Here is a 24060-nt window from a genome sequence, read left to right as displayed (position 1 = left end):
CGAAGCCAGCCGTGCTGGTTTAAGAGACCCTGTTTCCAAATAAAAATATAAAAAAACAGGTCTGGGAGTGTAGCCCAGAGGTAGAAGGGTTTCCAGGAACCCCAGTACCACCAAAAACCAACAAACAAATCTGATGGGTCCAGCCCATCAGCGGTGGGGCTGAGAAGGAAGGTGAATGGCCCCGAACAAAACCACATGGACCCGGGAGATGTGTCAAGCAGGATCACATTTATTTTTCTTCAGGCAACCCAATTTAAAGCAAAAAACTGCAAGGGGGATTTCCAACAGGGAACTATTCTAACCTATCAAGCTAAAGGTCACTCTTGCATGCACAAAAGCACATAACTTGTAGCCAATCATTATACAATGCAAGAGGGGTTCACAAGCACGGAAGCATTATATGAGTCAATGAGGCTCAACATTACCAAATTGGGTTAGCAGGGGCAAGGAGAGTAGTTACGCCCTCCATATCCACTCGGCGCTACATGTTGCAGATTCATCGGAAGTTCTGTCAGGCGGTTGAGCAGACTCCAACACAAATCCATGGTTTTCATTTCTGAAAATTGCTTTGACTATTCTTCGTATTTTGTATCTCCATATCAAACTTATGACTGATTTTTTTTAGGTTTCTGAAGAATGAATGGTATTTTAGTGGGGATTGTATTGAATCTTTAGATTACTTTTGGTAGAATGGCCATTTTGATATTTCTTCTGCCTATCCAAAAGCAATGGTCTAACCATAAAAAATGATTAAGGCTGATTATGGTTATACATGCTTATAATCTGAACTAATGGGAAAGTTAAGGCAGAAGAATCTTTTGAACCAAGGTGTTTGAGACAAATCTGGGCCACACAGCCAGACTCTGTCTAAAACACACATACACATACACACACACACACGAAAAAAATAAAATGAGGGAGGGAGAGAGAGAGAGAGAGAGAGAGAGAGAGAGAGAGAGAGAGAGAGAGAGAGATTGCGAGAAAGAGAGAAACAGAAACGGCATACAGGCACAAAATCTTCCAGAATAGCTCTGACCCAAATAAAATATCATATTGATATTAAAAGTTAGGTAAGATAAAAATAATTTTAAAAGATTTTATTAGTTGAATACAGTGAAAACATTACTAAGTTTTAGGAAAATATACATGAGCAAGGAAACAAGGTTGGAAAAAGTGACAAGAAAATTGACAAAACACATCGATACATATAATTAACAATGAATTTAAAATAATACAAAGTAAAGGATTTTAGAGTTTAAAGCTTTAGACCACATTAAAAAGAAGAGTCAAGCTGGGCATGGTGGTGCATGCTTGTAATTCCAATACCTGGGAGGCTGAGACAGGTGGATCGCACAGACAACCTCAGCTACTTAGTGACACCCTGTTATGAAAAATAAAGAATAAAGATAGGGCTGGGGGTAGAGCTCAGAGATAGAATGCCCCTGGATTCAATCCCCAGTACTGCAAAGAAGAAAAGAGAGTCAATCAGAGCACAGGGAATTAAATAGACATAACAATTTTGGGTTTGTTCTTTTTCTTTTTCTTTTTTTCTTTTTTTCTTTTTTGTAGTCCTGGGGATGGAACTCAGAGGACATCTACCTCCAGGATATATCCCCCCTTGACCTATTCTATTTTTTATTTTGAAATACGCAGGGGTATTCTACCTCTAATCTACACCTCAGCCCTATTTTTGTACTTTTTATTTTGAAACCAGGTTTTACAAAGTTTCTGAGATTCTTAGTATGTTGATGAAACTGGCTTTGAACTTGTTATCCTTCTGTCTCAGCCTCCCAAGTACTGGAATTACAGATGTGCACCACCATGCTCAACTTGTTTTAGTTCTGTTGGGAAAGAAGATTTAAAGCTGTTTTTTAGTTTTAGATTACTTAAGAATATTTATGGTTAACTGTGTTTATTAAGATGTTAAGGTTAATTATTAATAGAATGGAAAAGATACATTTTCTAAACAACTAAGGAATAAAAAGAAGTAGGTCAAGGAAACAAACTCTATCAATGCCGCCAAAAGAAAAACAAACAACCATACCACATATCAGAACTATCGTGAATGTATTTGCACTTTTTATTTAAGGAACAAATACTAGCTGGGCCTGGTGGCACATGCTTGTAGTTCTAGTACTTTGGAGGCTGAGACAGGAGGATTGCAGGTTCACGGCCAGTCTCAGATACTTAGTGAGGCTCTCAGCAACTTAGTGAGACCCTGTTTCAAAATAAAGTATAAAAATAGGTCTTACAGTATAGCATGGAGATAGAAAGATCCTGGGTTCCACCCCCAGTACCACAAAAACAACAACTAAAAAAGTTTTGAGAAAAATAATTTAAAATACAGGAGTTCAGCTCCAAACTTTATATATATATATATATATATATATATATATATAGAAAGAGTGATTTTAAGGAAGCTGAAAAATGCACACAAAAAAACTAAAGGAATAGAAAACAAATTTAACAAACATCAGAATGTGAAGAGATAAGAAATTTGCATTGATTAACATCAGTGAAATAAATGCAATTAGTAATAATGTACAATATCCCCTTATCAGACATTGCCTAAATACTCCATAATTTTCTTCTTGATTTCAAAAAATGCATTACTTGAGAAAAAAATTGTTTCAATGTGCAAAATAAGAGACTTCCTCAAGGTATTTTGTGAATTAAAAAATATAAGTGATAATTAAGGAAAGAAAAGTTTACACTCATTAAAAAACTAAAGTAAAAAAGCTAATAAAGTACTAGCCAATCAAATCCAACAATACAATAAAAAAAATACTTCACACAGAAGTTTCTTAAGATTGGCACAAGCCAGATGTGGGGCCCATGCCTATAATCTCAGTATTGGGAAGCTGACAAAGAAGGATCATATGTTTAAGGGCAGCCTCAGCAATTTCTCAAGGCCCTTCTCAACTTAGTGAGACCCCATTTCAGAATAAAATTATAAAATAAAATAGGGCTGGAGGTGTAGCTCAGATGTAGAATTCTTCTGGGTTTAATTCAATCCTCAGTAACACATACACACACACACACACACACACACACACACACACTCATCAAAAATCAAATTTTGTCAGTGGATGACTTCTTTATAAATCAAAGGAGACAACATGTATTATTATACCAATAGACATACGTACAGACCTTTAAACATATTAACTATAAATCATAATAATTCTTAGTTAAATAGGGAGAGAAAGAAACTTTGAAAGAGGCCAAGAGTAAACCATGCCCCTAAACCATTTCTCTTTACTGGGCAGCCACTTAGATGGCATTTAGTAGTATTCGTTGCAGTTACCTGTGGCCTTGTGACCAAGTTCTGCTAAATGTTCACTACTTCCAGGTCATCCAATTAAAAGCCTTTTCTAATGGCTCAGTCTTTCCTCCCTCTGTTTGCCAGGTATTGATGCCCAGAGAGACTTTAGAAGCTAAAGACTATGAGCAGCAAATACTCCACTGACTTGAGTCCCCAAATATCTGTGAGAGAGAAGCAGAGAGTTTTACCCTGCTATCAATAGCCATTTCTCTAATCAATGGTTCAACCTCTACTGTAAGTCACTGTTATTTGGGAGTTTATCTGTGACAGCATTGCTTTACATAATACACTTAATGTGGGAACAAATTAAGAAAGAAAAAAATTCTCTAGCAAACAACAGACTTAATTGTGAAACCTCAGAATTCTGATGTAAGTCAGGAAAAAGACAAGGTCAATTACTTTTGCCCTTATAGTTAACACTGAAAACCATGTCCCAACACATGAAATAAAGCAGAGAAGAAATAAACATTGTAAAGATTGAAAGAGACAAAAATGCCATTATGTGCAGATAATATAATTCTCAGCATAAAAATTCAATATAAAAAGTAGACAAATTAATAGAGCTAACAATAGAGCTTAGCATGCATTTTGGATAGAATGCCAACATAAATATTTAATTTTGTTGCTTAACATTAGTAATAAAAAATAGCACTTATGATTTAAAAGTGCCATTCATAATAATTGTATAATATAATATTCAGGAATAAGCTTAACAGAAAAGGATGGGGGCCTATGTAGAATATTAAAAATGGGTTGCATGACCTGAAAAACCACAATTATTGCATCTTATTGCATAATGTTTTTTTCATATATGGAATCTAGAGAGGGATAAAAAGGATGACATGAAAGAATTATTAGGGAGAGAAAAGGGAATGAGGGTGAGAGAGAGAAATATGGTCAAAGCACATTAAATGTATATATGAAATTGTCACAATGAAACCCACTGTTTTGTGGGAGGCTGAGACAGGAGGATTGTGGTTCGCAGGCCCTCTGCAACTTAGACTCTGTTTCAAAATAAAGAATAAAAAATAAGGCTGGGGGTGTTGCTCACAGGTAGAATGCCCCTGGGTGCCATCCCCACTACCACACAAAAAAAGAAACCCACTATTTTGTACAATTAATGTGCACTAACAACTGTAATAAAAGTAAAAAAAAAATCATTTGTAGTAACAAATCCAAATGGTCATCAATAAAAGAATATTAAATGGATATCAATATATTTAATAGAACTTATAACGGTTGGGTAGAACACATTGCATATATATATGTCAACAAGGTTAGATGTACAAAATAATGATGAGTGGCTAAAACAATTAGTAGAATAATCTTTGAAATTTTACTAATTATGCAAATTTAAGGAAAAATAAAACAACTATGTACATCTTTAGCTTTCTGTACAAATACATAAATTCACTACATATATGCCACAATCATGATATTACTTTCCTCTGGAAAATAAAAATAGAGACCTCAAATGTATTTTTTAAACAAAACATCTTTTGTGTTTCAGACATCTTTTGTAAAACAAAGCATATATAATTTATAAGAGAAGAGCCAACACTGAGAGCTGATGAAATTGAATAACTCTGGAATCACATTGTCAGGATCCAAATCCCAGCATGATATTTACAAGCTGAGTCACTTAATCTCTCTACTTCAGCACTATATCGAGTATGTAAAAATGTGATGAGGATTCAATGAGTTAATATAAAGCCAATGCATTAACCATTTTAGAAAAATAAATAACTGTGAGGGTCTGATATTAATTTTCAGCTTTATTCCATGACTACTATTTTATTTTAGCTGTTCCTTTAAAAACAGTAAGTTTTTAAATACACTTTTATTGGTGCATTTAATTATACATCATAATGAGGTTCAGAGTAACACATGCCCACAGCATTTGTTGTATTTCCCTCTGCATTCTACAAGAAATTTTAAACAAAGTTAAGTATTATGGTCTGAAACATGACCCAATGTGTGACTTAATGCTTAAAATAAAATGATCCTATAAAAATTTATATATGCATTTTGAGATGTTAGTTTTTTGGATTCTCATAAGCACCAGTTGGGAGGGAAAAGTGAGAAGAAACACAAGAAGAGAAGTTTTGTTTGTTTATTCACTTTTAATTAATTTTAAATAATTTTATTGGTGCATTGTAATCAAAAACCATGATGAAGTTCAGTGTAATATAAACATACCTATGAACTTGGTGAGCCTCCCTCAGCTCTGACCCTGTTCCCTTCTCCCTGTGCATGATACTGAAATTGACATTGATAATTTTGTGCAGGTACATAATTTCCATTGAATTGTTTTCTTCATCGAATCTCACTCCTCCCATTCACCTCCCTTCACTGGGCTTCTTCCATCACTCCACTAGGGTTTCTTCTCCTTTATCTGGAGTCCCTTTTGTATCCCTGTTTATCCCGAGCTTCCATATGTGAGGGAAACATTTGACACTTTTTTTTGTGATTGAACAATCTCACTTGGTATATTTTCTAGTTCCATGCATTTTTATGTAAATGACATAATTTTGTTCTTTATATGGCTGAATAGATTTTCATTGTGTGTATGTTCCATAATTGTGTAATCCATTCATCTCTTGATAGACACATAGGCTGGTTCCATAATTTGACCATCACGCTTTGTATTACTATAAACATAGATATGCATGAATTCCTGCAGTAGTTTGGTGGTAATCCCTGTGGATAGACAACCAGAAGTCATATGGTAGGTTAATTTCCATTTCTGATGAACCTATACACTGATCTCCAAAGTGGTTGTACTCATGTCCAGTCTTAACAACAATATGTCAGAGTTTCTATTTTCTCAATTCTCTCTAGCATTTATTATTGTTTATATTTTTAATGATTGGGACATGTTAATGTCTATGCTTATAGATTGCTAATCTAAGAATCTTGAATGAACTTAGATTATGGGAATAATGCCTATGAGGATAAGAGAAATACTGGTTAAAAATAAAAATACTTTCTGGACTTTCCATTCAGGATCCTGATAATCCTTGTGACTATTCTTCTTTGGTTTCTCCTTTTCTGCTTTTCCTAGTACCACTGTATATCTGGTCCAGTTTTTCTTTCATCACACAATCAATGTCATTCCTCTTTCTAAACCCTAAATCTAAGGAAATTTCAGATGATTCTCTATAATGAGTTAAATGGGGAAATCATCCAGTAGACACGTGAACAAATGTGGTCTTATTTGGGAAAAAAAATTCTTTGTACATTTAATTAAGAATCTCTAAATGAGATCATACTGGATTAGTATGGCCTTAAATTAAAGGTTACCAGTGGCCAGTAACCTTCTGAGTCAATAATAAAGTAAAAACAGGCACTGTGTCAGTTGATGTAGAAACCAAAGCAGATACCAAACTTATGTTTCTATAAGTTCAGGGATATCAAATATTTCTTGTAACCACCAGAAAATAGCAGAGAGGCATAAAACCAATCTTCCTTAGAGTCTTCAAAAGAAACAACCCTGTTGACATGTTGATTTGGATTTCTTGCTTCCAGCGCTGTGAGGGAATGGATTTCTATTCTTTTAAGTCACTTGTTTATGGTAATTTGTTACAGAAGCTCTAGGAAACTAATCCATTGATCCTTGTTATCTTTCTAACTTCTTGTAAACCTGAGAAGAGAAGAAATTTCTTTGTTGAGTTACAGACTGACTTTGGTTAACACAATTTCATATTAAGAAAATACTCATGCCATACCTAACTTTCAGACATGCAAGAATGTGAGGGCAGTAAAGGGTCCCTTCATGGAAAACATCAGTGTAAAGGTGGATGACCCTTGCCGCTGATTAGATTATGTCATTTTGTAAAGAGAAGACAAGGTGAACGAGTAATTTGAAGCAAAAAGGAATGAAAGTGAATCTTTTCTTGCCTTCAACTGCTAACTATGTCAATGTGAGACACCTTTCATCTCAAGACTTGGGAAACCTTATTACAGCTTTACACTGTTTTCCACTGCTCTAACTGGCAACAGCAAAGGAGCTACATAAGTGGAAACTGTCAATCAACTAAAAAAACAAGTCATGTCTCCATAGTAACCTACACTGTCCCTGGTAAGTCATAATGCATGTAAAACCGAGGAGCTGGTGCTGAAAGTAACAGGGACTTGCTACATCTCAAGGAATCTGGTTTTCTCAATAGGACTGGAGAAATGGAAGGAGGATGATTCACAATATTAACAGGTTGAATCAAGATGAGGTTTTGTTGACACCTTTTGATTCTTGGGCATGATTGGTTTAAAATATTTTTTTTAGTGACGTACAGCGGTGGAGTGACACACTAATTTCAATTATTCTCTAAAATATGACCAGTATGAGACATATAAAGAACTACGAAAAATATGTCTTTTCAATGAAGAACATGGTTCCCAAGCCTATTTTCCCAAAATATCTGCTTTGGATACATAGTTAAAATTCATATTCCTGAGCCTTTCCCCTCATTTAGATGATCAGAATTCCCATGTGGGGCCTGTTTAATTCTTTTCACCCTCTACTTTTATTTCTTTTCAACTTCCATATTTTAAATTCTTCCCATCCTCGATTTCCACTGTTGCAGAGTATTTCCTGTTTTCTGAAGAAACTCCAGGTTTCTTCACAGTTAACTCTGATCCAAATCAAATAGGGGATCTTATGTTCAGAAGCCAGAATTATGGTGGAGAAGACCATAAATAAATGACTGTTTCATAAGAACACTTACATGGATTTAAGAAGATCAAACTTTGTTTGAATCTTTGTCTTTAATAGCTATATAAAAGGGCAAATTAAACTCTTAGCTTCACTTCAACATAAAATGGACATAACACTGATATTCTATATGTTGGAGAATTACTAGAAGGAGATAAATCATCGCCCTCTCAGTGCTTTGTAGTCACTCACAACAGATGCAGGTTGTAGCCTAGTTACCACCAATACCATGGCCAAAAGAAGGGAGCCATGATGAGTCATGGAAGAGCACAGACATCAGAGGGGAAAGCCACAGGAAGTATAGTCTGTGATTACACAGAACCTCTCTTAGAGAGTAAGGCATATATTGTTTTCTTTTTTGGGGGGAGACTTGGTAGTCTTACTCCAGCAAGGGGATGGGGACTTTATCTGAGGAGAAGCAAGTATACTTATAAAAGCATCAAGCAATATACATTGATCACCAGAGATTCAAGGAGACTTGAAGTGTTTTCGGGAGCTGGCCCAGCCTTTTGCTTTCTTTTTTAGTCTTTGCTCCATTGAGCAAGTAGAGCCAGGGGACAGCTAACATGGTCTGACTGCACAGGGCTGGTCCCAGCTTCCTGGCTTAAGAAGAAATTGATAAATGAGACCTTCAGCTTTTCTTCAAGTTGTAGTAGCTTTATTCACCAGGATAAGCATGGGGGCAGTACCTCAGGGCAACAGCTGTGACTAGGAAAACAAATTATACTTTTGACTCAAATAACTCTGCACAGGGACTCATGCCTAGAGCTCAGAGGACAGCGAGGGGAAAATCCAACCTTGGTTCAGGGCTTGCAATGGGTCAGCAATGTGCTTTCGATATTTTAAATTTTTAAACTTTTTATTGGTGCATAGTAGTCATACATCTCAATGGAGTACCAGATGGTGGAGGTATACATGCGCATATCACCCAATTAACTCTTACCAAATTCTCTCCTCATTCCCCCCCTTCTCATGTTTGGCTTAGTGATTGACTTTGATATGTTTGTTAATGTACATCATGAACATTAGAGAATTTTCCTCTTCTCCCCTTCCATCCCCTCAGGTCACCTTATTTGCTAATCTATAGTATCCTCTTCTTTGTCTAGAGTTCTTGTGTTGTTTTTTTTTAAACCCACAATAAACCTTTAAGAGAAATGTTGACCAGACCCTGTTTTACAAGTGAATAAAGGGAGACGCAAAGGGAGTTAAACCAATTTCTCAAAAATTTCCAGGAAATGACTATAAAAAACCCATGTCTCTTGGGTTCCAAAACAACTGTTTTCCCTTCTACCATGCTGCCTAATATTTTGTACATGATGTGACTATTGTTCTAAGTTTTCATTCAATGAAAAATGAAATATAATCTTTAGAGTTAAGAAGATGTTTTCATCAGAGTCTCTAGCTCCAAAATGAAAAGTTAAGGCGATCATTGTTCTTTAAGGATTGTGATATTTTTCTTCTTTCATATTTTGAACTCGATGAACCAAGGTCTCGCTCGTCAATTACCCTCTGAAGAATGGCGAGTGGGCTCTGAATGGGGCTCTCCCTCACCCTCTCACCCCCTCATTTTCCCCTGGGATTCAAAAGCACTGCAACAAAGTCAACAGGAACAATGACAGTGCAGACAAAACCGCCTGTCCTGACTGCTCTCTCTCTTTATTTCTGCCACCAACTCTTTCTCTACACAATACTTTACAATGTACCACATCTATAATTCTCTGCCACATAAAAATTAGCAAGGACATAAAGAATTTCAGGCACAAAAGCATCTAATCCCCACGGTATCCTGGTGCCATTAGGGTGGCAATGGCAGCATTTATAAAAAAGAAATATTAGCAAACCTCTACATATTTTATCACAAGCAAAGCTCACATCCTAGGTATACATCGGAGCTTTAAATTTCAATTTTTAAATCACTTGCAGATTTCTACCTCGAGATTTCCAAGTGGTGTGACCTGGGCTTTGAATTTAGAATAATTTTAACAAACCAGAATTATAGGGAAATGATTAAAGATTTTGTGGGTAGGGATAAGCATTTTCTTTTATATGAGTTTATGTGCTTCCTAATTATACTTTGGCTTTCTTGTCCTGTCGTAGCATGGACTATGTTATCATTCCTTTCACTTTTTTTCTCGATTGCTCCTTTCTAAATGTTTTTGATATCCAAGGGTGGAGTGGGGGGGGGGGATCTGGGCTTATTTAAAATTGAGTTTAGTGCTTACATGCCTTGTATTTAAAGTATTAAAAACAAGGAATTAGATAGATGCCTGCCAGCCAAGGCAATTACTTCTACCCATTACACTTCAAGACCAAATTATTTTTCTTCTTGAAACACTTTCTCTTAATTGTTTCATGCTTTGCACAGTGACATTAAATCCAAAGAGTTGCTTCTTTTGTTTTATTGACAATGCATTGTTTGAACTATGGGTTGTTGACAGTCGTTTTGGCAGCCCTATTCTTTACTATGTCTTTTCTCTTTTCATTTGTAATTTAATAGTGTCTAGGTCTAACTAAATTAAAATTTGTATTTTGTTATCTGTGGTGTGTGTGTGTGTGTGTGTGAGAGAGAGAAAGAGAGAGAGAGAGAGAGAGAGAGAGAGAGAGAGAGAGACAGACAGACAGACAGACAGACAGACAGTGGAAATTGAACCCAGGGACATTCTACCTTTGATATATATTCCCAGCCCTATGTATTCATTTATTTTTATTGTGAAACAGGATCTTTCTAAGTTGCTAAGGGTCTTGCCTAGTTGCTGAGGCTGGCCTGGAACCTATGATTTTTCTGTCACAGCCTCCCAAGAAATGAGATTACAGGCATGAGCCACTATGCCCAACTTGACACACACACACACACACACACACACGCATGTGTGTGTGGGTGTATTTACAAGCTATATCTGATGGAATCTAGAATGATACATTTTTGCTCTTTAGCTATAATGCCCAATGTGCTACTCAAGATCTGCATGTAGTTATTCAATTACTGCATCCTTATGATGAAGCATGCTCATTCAATGCACACTTATTAGACATGAGATATAACAGGGTTCTGGCAATGTGTGATGGCGCATGCCTGTAATCTCAGTGCTATATGTCCCTCCTGTCTCAGCTTCCCAAGCACTGAGATGGGAATGCACCTGCTTTGCTACAGTTCAGAACAGTAGCCACTAGCTCCATGTGGCCACTAAGTCCTTAACACATGCACCAGTATTCCACAGTAATTGTGGAATAGGAAGATTTGTTGGCCTAGGAAGATTTGAGAAAGCTCTGATTATTAATATAGTCCAAAAATTGGTGAAAAGACTTGGTTCCTGCCAATAAAGCAGGCAACTATTCCAATGTAAATTAATCTAGCTAAAGGTAATTAGCAAGTCTATAGGAGAGGGGAACTAGGACTTCCTCATCCTCATTCTAAAGACAGGTTTATAGAATTGGATAATCTAGGTAGAATGGTAGGAGGGGGTCAACCTTCCTGAAAGGAGACACCTTAGTGGGAAAGGAACCTTACAGGATCTTTTGCTATGTCAGAATTACGTGAACAACATGGAGGTCATGTGTATAAAAAGTCTGTTCCATGCTTTGTATGTCAGTGATTTTGTTCGAAACACCCTCTCATATTACCCCTAGGTAACATGAGGCTGTAACTATCTTCTGTATTTCTATCTTTTTAAAAAACTTCTTTAAATCTTCAGCAAGAGCCCGGGCTATTGCATATTTATCCTTAGCTCAGGACAAGAACCCGCACTTTTTATCTTTTTTTGTGTTTTTTTTTTGTGTGTGTGTGTTTTGAGGAAAATTGTGTCTAGGAGCCTAACTGGGGTCCCCAGGGACAGTTTCCCAAACCATAACATCTTCTCTCATACTGTAACAGAGTACAGATTTGAGGCCAGTCTCAGCAACTTAGCAAGGCCCTTTATAACTTAGTGAGACCCTGATTCAAAATAAAACATAAAATAGGGTTGGGAGTGTAGCCCAGAGGTATAATGTCCCTAAGTTTAATTCCTAATACCATATAAACAGAAACAAATAAACAAGCAAAAAAAAACCAAAAAAAAAAAAACCCACAATATAACAAAAAAGTAAAAAATAACAGAATTCTGGCCTTGTGATAGAGCACGAGTTCTGGGATTAACAGACTTGAATGGTCTGGAGAAGTTCCCAGAGTAGGAAGAGAAAAGAATACACCTTAGAATCAATGGGGTCCTTGGCTTACCTAACAGAAAAGAATTTCAGCACTGACTCCTCAGAGACATAGAGATTTATTTAGGACAAAAAAGACACATTCAAGGGAGAATGTGAGTTGGGTGTGGTGGGGCACATTTGTAATCCCAGTACTTGGGAGGCTGAGGCAGGATGATCAAGGTTCACAGCCAGCCTCAGTTACTTAGTGAGGCCCTCTGCAACTTAGTTAGACCCTGTTTCAAAATAAAGAATAAAACATAGAGCTGGGGGTATATCTCAGAGGTAGAATGCCCTTGAGTTCAATTTCTAGTACCTCAAAAATGTGACCCACCAAAATGAACTTTAGCATTCATAGCTCTTCTTTTATATCAGACTTTCATGAGGGGTAGGTAGGAGAATGTATTCAAAAGATGATTTAGGTTGTTTCCGTCATCTTCAGGGTTCTGATAGGGCCTTCATTATCTTCTCAATTGGTATTTCTCTTATTTAAACTATTCACTAATAGGCATCTATCAGTGACCCAAGGAAATTATTCTTTAGTTTGAATCATTTACAGGTAAGATGGCTTACAGTATCTAAGAACTGTTTAACTCTTCCTGCATTAGAAAAGTAACAATTCAAGGTGTTTTGTGAGTTTCCAGTCTGATGTTTAGGGCTATTTTTCCAAATCTTTTATGTGGTCTCTGTTGTCTAATCAATAAATATTTTCTTTGAGGATAGTCAGCTGTGCTCAGAGTGATTATTAAAGACTTGTAAATTCCGCAGAAACCTGGGACTAACAGGCCTGACTGAGGATTACGGGCATAGAGGAATTTTGCCACAGCATTCAATATTACAGTTACAGTTCAGCCCAGTATGGTGGCACATGCCTGTAATCCCAGTACTTGGGAGGCTGAGACAAGAGGATCAGAAAATCAAAGCCAGCGTCAGCAACTGAGCAAGGCTCTCAGCAACATAGCAAAAACTTGATTCAAAACACAAAATAAAAGGACGAGGGTTGTATTTCAGAGGTAGAACATTCCTGTGTTCAATCCCTAGTAACACACACACACACACACAATCACACACATATACTTACATGTGTTACATTTTTTATATTCTCCTTTTATGTCTCTTTTATTTTACTTCTCCTATCCTACCTCAGCCTGAGTATAGTATATGTTTATCACTGCACTTCCAGTAGCCTTCCACATGTTTATTTGCAGGTGGAATCGAGAATTCAATTAGTAAAAAAGCCTTGTTGAGAGTCTTTTGGGTGTGTGTGTATGGAGAGTGTATAGAAACCGGAGAAGAAAATTAGAATATTCTGTTGTAGATTAAATTTAAGTTGCTAAAACTGGATCTAGTGGTACATGCCTGTAATCCCAGTACTTGGGAGGCTAAGACTGGATCATCACAAGTTCAAGAACAGTCTCAGCAATTTAGCAAAACTCTCGGCGACCTATCAAGATTCTATTTCAAAATAAAAAGAAAAGTAAAATAAAATAGGGCTGGGAGTCTAGCTTAGTGGTGGATACCCCCGGTGCTAATCACCAGTGACAAAAAAAAGTAAAAATAAAAATAAAATAAGAAATAGAAACCATACATGAGCAAATAAGGCAACCTAACTGAGGGGAATGAGAGGGGGGTAGAGGAAAATTCCCTAATGTACATGATATAGATACACAAATATATTAAAGTCAATCATTAAGCCAAACATGAGAAGAAGGAAGCGGGGAGGGAATGGAGTGGGAAGTGGGGAAGGGGTAAATTAGCAATGTGTGCATGTATATCTCTACCATCTTGTACCCCATTAAGATGTATGGCGGGCATACGTATGTAAGACTATGCTGGGCGTGGTGGCTCATGCTTGTAATCCCCGCGCTTGGGAGGTGGAGACAGGAGGATCCCGCAGGTTCGAAGCCAGCCTCACTGGCTTAAGAGACCCTGTTTCCAAATAAAAAAGTATAAAATAAGTCTGGGAGTGTAGCCCAGAGGTAGAAGGGCTTCCAGGAACCCAAGTACCACCAAAAAAAAAAAAAAAAAAAAAAAAAAGATGTATTAGTACAATGCAACAGTAAAAATAAAATAAAATAGAATAATTGAGTTGATGTCTTTAAAGTGAAACTTCTAGGGGAGGGACAGCTATTCACATAAAGTGGAAGATAGTTTAGCAAAAGTGTAAAAAACCAAGGATTCTGGCCATTTCCTGATATCTCACCAATAAATTGTTTTCCTCCCTGTTTAAATTATCTAAAGAAGTTTCTGTTTCTGGTCTTATAGGGATTATTACTTGTGATTTAAAAATCAGGAAATCAAGACTTGTAGGGGACATGCTCAACCAAGATTCAAACTTGTCTATGTCTTCCAAAAGTGAATGTAGTTTGAATAATACTCTGACATTTTCTTCCTTTCTCTGTTTTATTCCCTTCACCCTTTCACATAATTTCTCCCTTCCCCATAATTAGTTTTGAATTTGAATAGTGGCCTCATATTTTTATTTTCATAAACATCATAGTTTTTAGTCCTTATCATGTGTTACCTAAAATTAATTATATATTAACACTTAGAGACATAAATCTTATAGAATGCCATTTCAGGCATCTTCTGACTTTAAGGAAAAATGCATGTTTACTTATCTTATAAATTATCTCATGTTCTTCAGTTATATCTTGGTAGAAAATCCTCATCAACAGGTATCTGGTTTTTCACTATCATGCACTGCCCATATAAAAAAAATGGAATGATAAATACCTGGTTAGCTTAAGCGCAAAGACCAGAAGAGCATGAATTATTGAAGTGATTGATTCTGACTTTACTATGTACCCTCCAATGGTAAAGGAGCCACTAAATGTCACCAAGTTAATCCTAAATTAGAATAACCAGTTCCATCGCTAGTATTTGTAAAACAGAAGAAACTTCAAAATGTGGGGATAGCATTCCATTCAAAAAGCAAAACCTCTCCTGGGCTTGATAACAAAATGTGTAAAACAAGCAGAAAATACAGGTTCATCCTGACAGTTTCTTGCACGGTGTACAAAAAGAATGTGATGTGTCAACTCGGATTCACCTTTTAGCAAAGGTGGGACACATGGGGAGGCTATTTTGAAAAGCTTGTCAAAGTAGAAAGGGTTAGGGACTGGCAAGTCTGTCACTCATCTTGTCTACGATTATTATATGGCAGGCAAAGAAAAGAGTCTCACGCCTGTCTGAGGGGAAACAGAGGGGATTAAAAAGAGGCTGAACAAACAGGGTTTTGATTTCTGGGAGTCCATGTGGATAAACCTGAGGCCAGTTATTCAATGGTATGCATCAGTCCTTCCAAGGTATAAATAAGTGACCAGGGCTCAGGGTAACCTAGAAAAGGTATGAGACTCAGTTTCCATGGAGTTGAAGTGGTAAGAAGGCAGAATAAAATGCCGTTTGCTGTTGAATCAGAAAGAGGAGCAATAAAAAGAATCTTTGTATTTCTTTTATTTCAGAGAAAAAGGCAAGAAGTCAGACCTTCTAGCTAGTCCTTGCTGTTGAAGAGAACACGATGCCCAGGAACATGCTTTTCCGAACCAATCTCTTATTGGATTCCAGTTACAACGACAATTACATTTTTTTTTTTCTACAAAAACTAGAAGAGATCTACTAACACGTACCCTGCTAGCTGTCTCCCAGGTAATTTCTTTTGCAAAAGACTACAGAATGAAAGCTCCTAAACCCCAGTGTGCCTAAGATTTACCAGCAGAGCTATTAAGATGCAGATCCTTGGACTAGAAGGGAGCCCAGTAAGTTGCTTTTAGCAGGAAACAGAGGAAGCTCTGACTGTGTTATTTAGGAAACCCATTTTATCCCTGGGGAGGGATGAGGCTAGGAGGATCAGCTTTTGTACCTTTATTTTCCTCATCTTAAAAGTGGGTTTTAAGAAAGTGCCTGGCCGCAGCCCACCCACTGGGTATCTGTCCACCAGGCACTTTCCTTTGCTTCTCTCTTCCTCTTCTTCAAGTGACATTCCTGGAACATGAGCTTTGTTATGTGCAAACCTTTCACAGCTCACCTTTGCTCCTTAAGGTTATTTTTGGAATACTAATATCCACATAAGCTCCTTGGGGCCCAGCTCTTGGAGCTAGGGCACCAGCTGGCTTTCAAACAAGCCTGCTCAGCGACCTCATGTCGAGAACGTGGATATATTCGAGACTGTTAGTGCCAGGTCTTCTCTTAGGCATCTCATCTATTCCTCTCAGGCCACTTATCATCTTCTCCCCACTTTGTACTTGACCCAAAGCACTTTACGGCTGCCTCTGGTAATGGCCTCTTCTGACACATCAACTGCTGTAACACACATATTGCTAATTTTTTTTCATTTTCCTCTATAAATCTCTGAGACCGTGAAAGCACTGTGTATATCCTAATGTAAAGCATCTCTGGGTAGAAGAAAGCATTTTGGTAGCTTACATCTTTCCAGTTCAGCAATCAGAAAAGAGAATGGACCTCTTTTAGCTTCATTTAAAAGATCTTGGGGAAGCTGAGCATAGGTGGTTCATGCTTGTAATCCCAGTTCTTGAGAGGCTGAGACAGGAGGATCGCAAGTTCGCGGCCAGCCTTATCTACTTAGTGAGGCCCTTTGCAACTCAGTGAGACCCTGTTTCAAAATAAAGAATAAAAAATAGGGCTGGGGGTGTAGCTCAGAGGTAGAATGGCTCTGGGTTCTGCCCCTAGTACCACAAGAAAAAAAAAAAACCTTGGAAAACAAAGATTGGACAAACATGATTCAGATGCCTACCTATAGGGAGAGAGAGTGGTATTTTAAGACCAGGCAAAAGGCAGGAGAGATTTTACAGGGGGTTCAGGACAAACTCAGATGCCATAATAATTCCTGACAAGATTTATAAAATATGCTCTGCCTAGAATGGGTGCTTCTCCTGTCCTACACACTTTTCTCACTTTCATTGGTAGATCTATATTCTCCAATGAAGGTATTCTCAGAAGAAAGCTAGGTATTTTTCAAGCTATTTTTTCCTTCTAGATTAAAGTTCAAGCTTCAGTAACTGATGATGTCTCATGCAACAAGCAGGTAGTTTGCTGTAGACTTTGCATAAAATAGCTCATTAATTCTCACAAATGCTTTGTAAGAGAAATGGTAATTTTTTATAATTTATTTAAAAAAACAAGCCAACTGAAAGATTAAGTAATGTGCTTGTACACAGTGAATGTAAAATATAAACTTAGTTCTCGATTCTAAGTCCATTGTTCTTCCTACTATACCACATGATTTTCTATAAATGCTACACAATCACTCAAACATAAAATAGTAATAAACTATACCTGAGATATTCAGCCCAGGATCAGATTTAATTCCCAGCTGTGCTATATTTTATTTACGTCCCTCCCCATAGATAGACGATTCCTTTATCTAATCTCGATCCATAGCACTTCACCTGTTTTATTTTGTGTGTGTGTGGAGTGGGGGTGGGGGTTCTGGGAATGGAACTCAGAGGCATTTGACTTCCGAGCTACACCTCCTGCCCTGTTTTTTATTATTTATTTTGAAACAGGGTCTCATTAAGTTGCAGAGGGCCTCACTAAATAGCTGAGGCTGTGCGCAAACCGCAATCCTCCAGTCTCAGCCTCCCGAATGCTGGGATTACAAGTGTTTGCCACCATGCTCAGCTTCACCTGTTTAATTTCATATTCTCAAGGTTCCACTGGAAATTTTATTTTCCTAAGCACTGAACAAGATCTTCTGGCCAATGTGCAATTTCTGGCTTAAAGCTGTGAGATGATGACACTTGGTCCTTTACTCATTCATTTTACACAAAATATTTAGTGTCAGTGATGGGTGACCTTGTTTTCATCCTTTATATTCACACATCACCCAAATAGCCCTTACCAAATTCCAACCCCATTCCCTCCCACTCCCTCCTTCTCATGTTTAGCTTACTGATTGACATTGATATGTTTGTTAAAGTACATCATGTGCATAAGAGAATTTCCCTCTTTCCCCCCTCCAATCCCCTCATTAGGTCACCTTATTTGCTCATCTATAAAATTTCATTCTTTGTCTAGACTTCCTCCTATGACCCATTTTCTCCCTAGCTTTCACATATTAGGGAGACCATCTGATTTCTTACTTTTTGTGACTGACTAATCTCACTTAGCATAATGTCCTCCAGTTCCATCCATTTCCCTGTAAATGACATAATTGTGTTTTTCTTTATAGCTGAATATAATTTCATTGTGTATATATCCCATAGTTTTGCAATCCATTAATCTGTTGATGGACATCTTGGCTGGTTCCATAGTGTATTTATTTATTTATTTATTTATTTATTTATTTATTTATTTGGTGGTACTGGGGTTTCTGGAAACACTTCTACCTCCAGGCTATACTCCAAGACTCATTTTTATATATTTTTTTAAATTTGGAAACAGGGTCTCTTAAGCCAGCACGGCTGGCTTCGAAACTGCGTGATCCTCCTGTCTCTGCCTCCCAAGCGTGGGGATTACAAGCATGCGCCACCACGCCAGGCTGGTTCCATAGATTAGCAATTATAAATTGTGCAGCTATGAACATAGATATGCATGCATTAGTTTGGTAATTAAGTTTCCATTCTTTTGGTAGACACTCAGAAGTGGTGTTGCTGAATCATATGGTAAATTCCTTCCCATTTTTCTGAGGATCCTGCATACTGTTTTCTAAAGTGGTTGCACTAATTTGGGGAACTTTTAAATTTGAGGTTCAGACTTCTTCATATCCTCACCAGTATTTGTGTTCTTTGTGTTCTGAATGATTGCCATTCTAGTTGGAGTTAGGTGAAATCTCAGGGTAGTTTTGATTTGCATCTTTCTGATTGCTAATGATGTTGAGCATTTTTCATGCATTTATTGGTCATTCAAACTTCTGCCTTTGTGCAGTGTCTATTTAGTTTACTCACCCATTTTTTGATTGGCTTATTTGTTTTCTTAGTGCTGAGTTTCTTGAGTTTTCTGTATATTCTAGATATTAGTACTTTATTAGAGAAATAGTAGGCAAAATTTTTCTCCCATTCTATTGGCTGTCTGTTGAAATTTGAGTTTCCTTTGTTGTATAGAATTTTAACACAATTCCAATTCAAGATTGGGCTTGAATTCTCAATTATCTGATATTATAATTGCTACTCCTGCTTTTCTTCAAGTTTTGTTGGCATGGATTACTTTGCTCCAGTCCTTTACCTTAAGTTTGTTACTATCTTTACTTAAAATGTGTTTCTTGAAGACAGCAGATAGTTGGATTCTGGTTTTAATCCATTTTGCTACCTTATATCTTTTTATTGGCAGAATTGAGGCCATTTATGTTCAGTGCAATTATTGAGAGATGATTTTTAATTCCTATCATGTTGAGATTTAACTTCTGTTTGAAGTTGTGTTTATTCTTCTTTGATTAGTTATTTGCTGGATGGAATTTCTTGTTTCTCTGGTTCTGGTGAATATTACTTATTTCTTCTTTGAAGTTAATCTCTATGAGTATTTTCGTTAGTGCTGTTTGGAAGACTTTATTCCTTCCACTTCTGTTTGTCATAGAAGATTTTTATTTCCTACTCTAATTCACAAGATACTTTTGCTGGGTAGGAAATTTTTGGCTGCAAGTTGTTTTCTTTCAGAGTTTAGAATATGCAACTCCAGGCCCTTCTGGCTTTTCATGACTTGGTTTGTGAAGTCTGAATTAATTCTAATTGGTTTTCCTCTGAATGTCACTTGGTCTTTTGTTTTTGTTGCATTTAAGATTCTCTCCTTGAGGCAGGCATGGTGGAACATGTTTGTAATCCCAGCATTCTGGAATTGAGACTGGAGGATCATGGTTCATGGACAGTCTCAGCTACTTATCAAAGCCCTATGCAATGTAGTAAGACCCTATTTCAAAATAAAGTATAAAACAAATAGGGCAAGGGGTGTAGATTGGAGGTCGAATGCCCCTGGGTTCCATCCCCACACCCACACACACAAAAAAAATAATTCTCTCCTTGGCTTCTACATTGGTCAGTTTGACTATTATTTGGCATGATAAACCTTTTCTCTAAAAGAATTCTATAAGTTTTCTGTACCTGTGCATCGGCCTCTTGCTCTAAGTTTGGAAAATTTTCTGATATTACTTCTTTGAAAAGATTATGGATCCCAGCTGGGTGTGGTGGCGCATGCTTGTAATCTCCGTGCTTGGGAGGCTGAGACAGGAGGATTGCACAGGTTCGAAGCCAGCCTCAGCTACTTAGTGAGACCCTTTTCCAAATAAAATAGAAAATAGATCTGGGAGTGTAGCCCAGAGGTAGAAAGCCCCTGGGTTCCACCCCCAGTACCACCAAAAAAAAAAAAAAAAGAGAGAGAAAGAGAAAAGAAAAGATTATGATCCCTTTGGTTTCACCTTTTATTACCTCTTCTATGCCAGTTATTCTTAGGTTAGCTCTTTTAAAATGGGTCCATATATCTTCAATGCCCAATTCATGCTGTCAAATTGTTTTTTCTAAGTTATATACTATGCGTTCATTTTTGGAGTGATCATCTTCTAGGAGAGAAATTCTATTCCCCATGTGATCTAATCTATTGTTTATAATTTGAATTGATGCCTTCATCAATGATTGCATCCCTTATTTCTTTCCTTATTTCTAAATTTTATCAGAAGTTCTGTATTATTTCTACACTTACATTCCTGATTTGACATTCTAGAGATCTTTGCAATTCTGTGTTGTCAGGTTCTATAATGATGATGTTGTGGGAGCTCATTGCTCTGTTGTTATTCCTCTTTATCATAATTTCAGAAGTTTGTATTTTTACTTTTGTTGCTTTTAATTCCTTTGTTTTATTATTATGAAATTATGTAGGACAAGAATTTTCTGTTTATTTTTTAAATTATTATTTCTTTTTTTACATTTTGAAAATGGTATACATTTAGACTATGCTTGGTGACCTCTTCTACCCCTGCTGGCTTTCCTTTCCCCCTTCCCAACAATTAGTGTCCAGGTTATCCATGCTATATTCATACTTTTACACATATTCTGATGTAACTCCTCCATTAATCAAACTCAGCCTTCTTCCTCTCCTATCCTTCCATTCTACCTTTGCTTATATTTCCCTTCCATTATCTGGAGTCCCTCTGGTATCCCCAATGATTCCTAGTTTGGACATATTATAGAAAACATATGTCCCTTCTCTTTCTGTGCTTGGCTGATCTCACTTAACATAATGTTCTCCAGATCTTTCCATCTTCTTGAGAATGGCATGATTTTGTTCTTCTTTATAGCAGAATAGAACTACATTGTGTGTATATCCCATAATTTTGCAATCCATTCATCTGTTGTCGGGGACCTAGATTGGTTCCATATTTTGGGTATTACGAATTGTGCTGCTATGAACATAGGTATGCATATGTTGCTGTAGTTCTCTGATTTCAACCCCTCTGGAAAAATACCCAGAAGTGGTAGAGCTGGATCATATGGTGGATCTATTCCCAGTTTTCTAAGGAATCTCCACACTGATCTCCATAGCGGCTGAACTAGTTTGCACTCCCACCAACAGTATAAAAGAGTTCTTCATTCCCCACATCCTTGTGAGCATTTGTTGTTATTTGATTTCTTTATGCTTGCCACTCTGACTGGGGTTAGATGAAATCTCAGTGTAGTTTTGATTTGCATCTCCCTGATGGCTAATGATGTAGAACATCTTTTCATATATCTATTGGTCATTTGTATCTCTTCTTTTGTGAAGTGTTTATTCAGTTCAGTTGCCCATTTCTTGATTGAGTTATTTGTTTTTCTAGTGTAGAGTCTTTTGATCTCTTTGTATATTCTGGATATTATCCCTCTATCAGAGTGGTGGCTGGTAAAAATCTTTTCCCATTCTGTAGGCTTTCTCTTTAGGTTCTTGATGGTTTTCTTTGATGAGAAGAAGATTTTTAGTTTGACGCAATCCAACTTGTTAATTCTTGCTTTAATTTTTCATGCTTTGGAGTTCTTGTTGAGAAAGTTACTGCCTGTGCCTATATTTTGGGGTGTTGAGCCTATGCCCTCCTCCATTAACTTCACAGTCTCTGGTCTAATTTCTGAGTTTTTGATTCATCTTGAGTTGATTCTTGTGCATGGAGAGAGGTAAGGATTTAGTTCCATCTTTCTACAAATGGATAGCCAGTTCTTCCAGCACCATTTATTGAAAGGCTGTCTTTTCTCTAGTGTATGAGTTTGGCCCCTTTGTCAAAGATTAATTAACTATAGGTGTGTGCATTTGTTTCTGTATCTTCTATTCTGTTCCACTGGTCAGTATGCTTGTTATTGTGTCAATACCATGCTGTTTTTTTACTACTATTGATTTATAGTATACTTTGAAGTCTGGGATTGTGATGCCTCCTGTCTGGTTTTTATTGCTGAGAATTGCTTTGGCTGTTCTGGGTCTTTTCTTTCTCCATATAAAATTCATGACTAATTTTTCTAGGTCTATGAAGACTGTTGTTGGTATTTTACTGGGAATTCATTGAATCTATAGATCGCTTTTGACAGAATGGCCATTTTGATGATATTTAATCTGCCTATCCATGAGCAAGGGAGATCTTTTCATCTTCCAAGGTCTTCTTCAATGTCTTTCTGTAATGTTTTATAGTTTTCTTTGTAGAAGTCTTTTACATCTTTGGTTAGGTTTATCACTAGGTATTTTCTTGGTTTTGAGGTTATAGGGAATGGAATTGTTTTCTTTATTTCTTTCATTTTGGATCCATTGTTTTCATAAAGAAAAGCAACTGATTTCTTTAGGTTTATTTTGTATCTGCAACTTTGCTGAATTTGTTAATCAGCTCCAGAAGTCTTTTGGTTGAGTTCTTTGGGTCTTCTAGATAAAGAATCATGTCATCTGCAAATAAGGATAATTTTAATCCCTCTCTTCCTATTTGAATTCCTTTGATTTCCTTTTCTTGTCTTATTGCTAAGGCAAGAGTCTCAAGGACTATATTGAAAAGGAGTGGTGATAGTGGACATCCTTGCCTTATTTCTGATTTTAGAGGCAATTCTTGCAGTTTTTCTTCATTCAATGTGTTGTTAGCTTTGGGTTTATTGTATATTGCCTTAATGATGTTGAAATAAGTTCCTTGTATTTCAAGTTTCTGCAGTGTTTTTAATATAAATGGGCGTTGAATTTTTCAAATGCTTTTTAAGCATCTATTGATATGATCATGTGGTTTTTGTTCTCAGTTCTATTTATGTGGTGAATAACATTTATTGGTTTGTGTATGTTGAACCAGCCTTGCTTTCCTGGGATGAAACCCAATTGGTCATGGTATACAATTCTCTTGACATGGTTTTGAATGAGTATAGCTAGTATTTTGTTTAGAATTTTTGCATATATGTTCATTAATGTATGTCTTACTTTTGGTATATTTTTCTCAGTCTCTAGGTATCAGTTGGTATATTCAAGGGCACACTGTGTTGTATTCAACAGTGAAGGCTGAGTGAGGAAGGAAGTGAAGTCATAAATGAAAAAGTAGGGTAAGCCACAGTTAGGATCAAATAGAATGAGAGTATGAGTTTGATAAGGTAGTATAGAATAGAGATTAGAGATAGTAAATATGTTGTAGTATTCTAGTAACAAATGTGGAGTTTCTGGTATAATGATACAAAGTGTATTTAATACAAGACATGGAAAAGAAAAGAAGAGAGAAAAAAGAAAAAGAAAGAAAAGGGATGGAGAGAAACGTGTAGATATATACAAGAGAAGAATATTGGAAGAGGGTTTGGAAGTAGAGCAAACCAACAAGCATAAACACTCACACCAAAAAACAAAGAAACAGACAAACAAAAACAAGAAATGAATAACAAAACAAAACAAAATGCCAGGCATTGTGGTGCACACTTGTAATCCCCGC

The sequence above is a fragment of the Muscardinus avellanarius genome (genome assembly GCF_963383645.1).
Source record: "Muscardinus avellanarius genome assembly, chromosome: 16".
Classification (NCBI taxonomy): Eukaryota; Metazoa; Chordata; class Mammalia; order Rodentia; family Gliridae; genus Muscardinus; species Muscardinus avellanarius.
The sequence above is the reverse complement of the archived record's forward strand: the minus strand, read 5'-3'. Positions refer to the sequence as shown.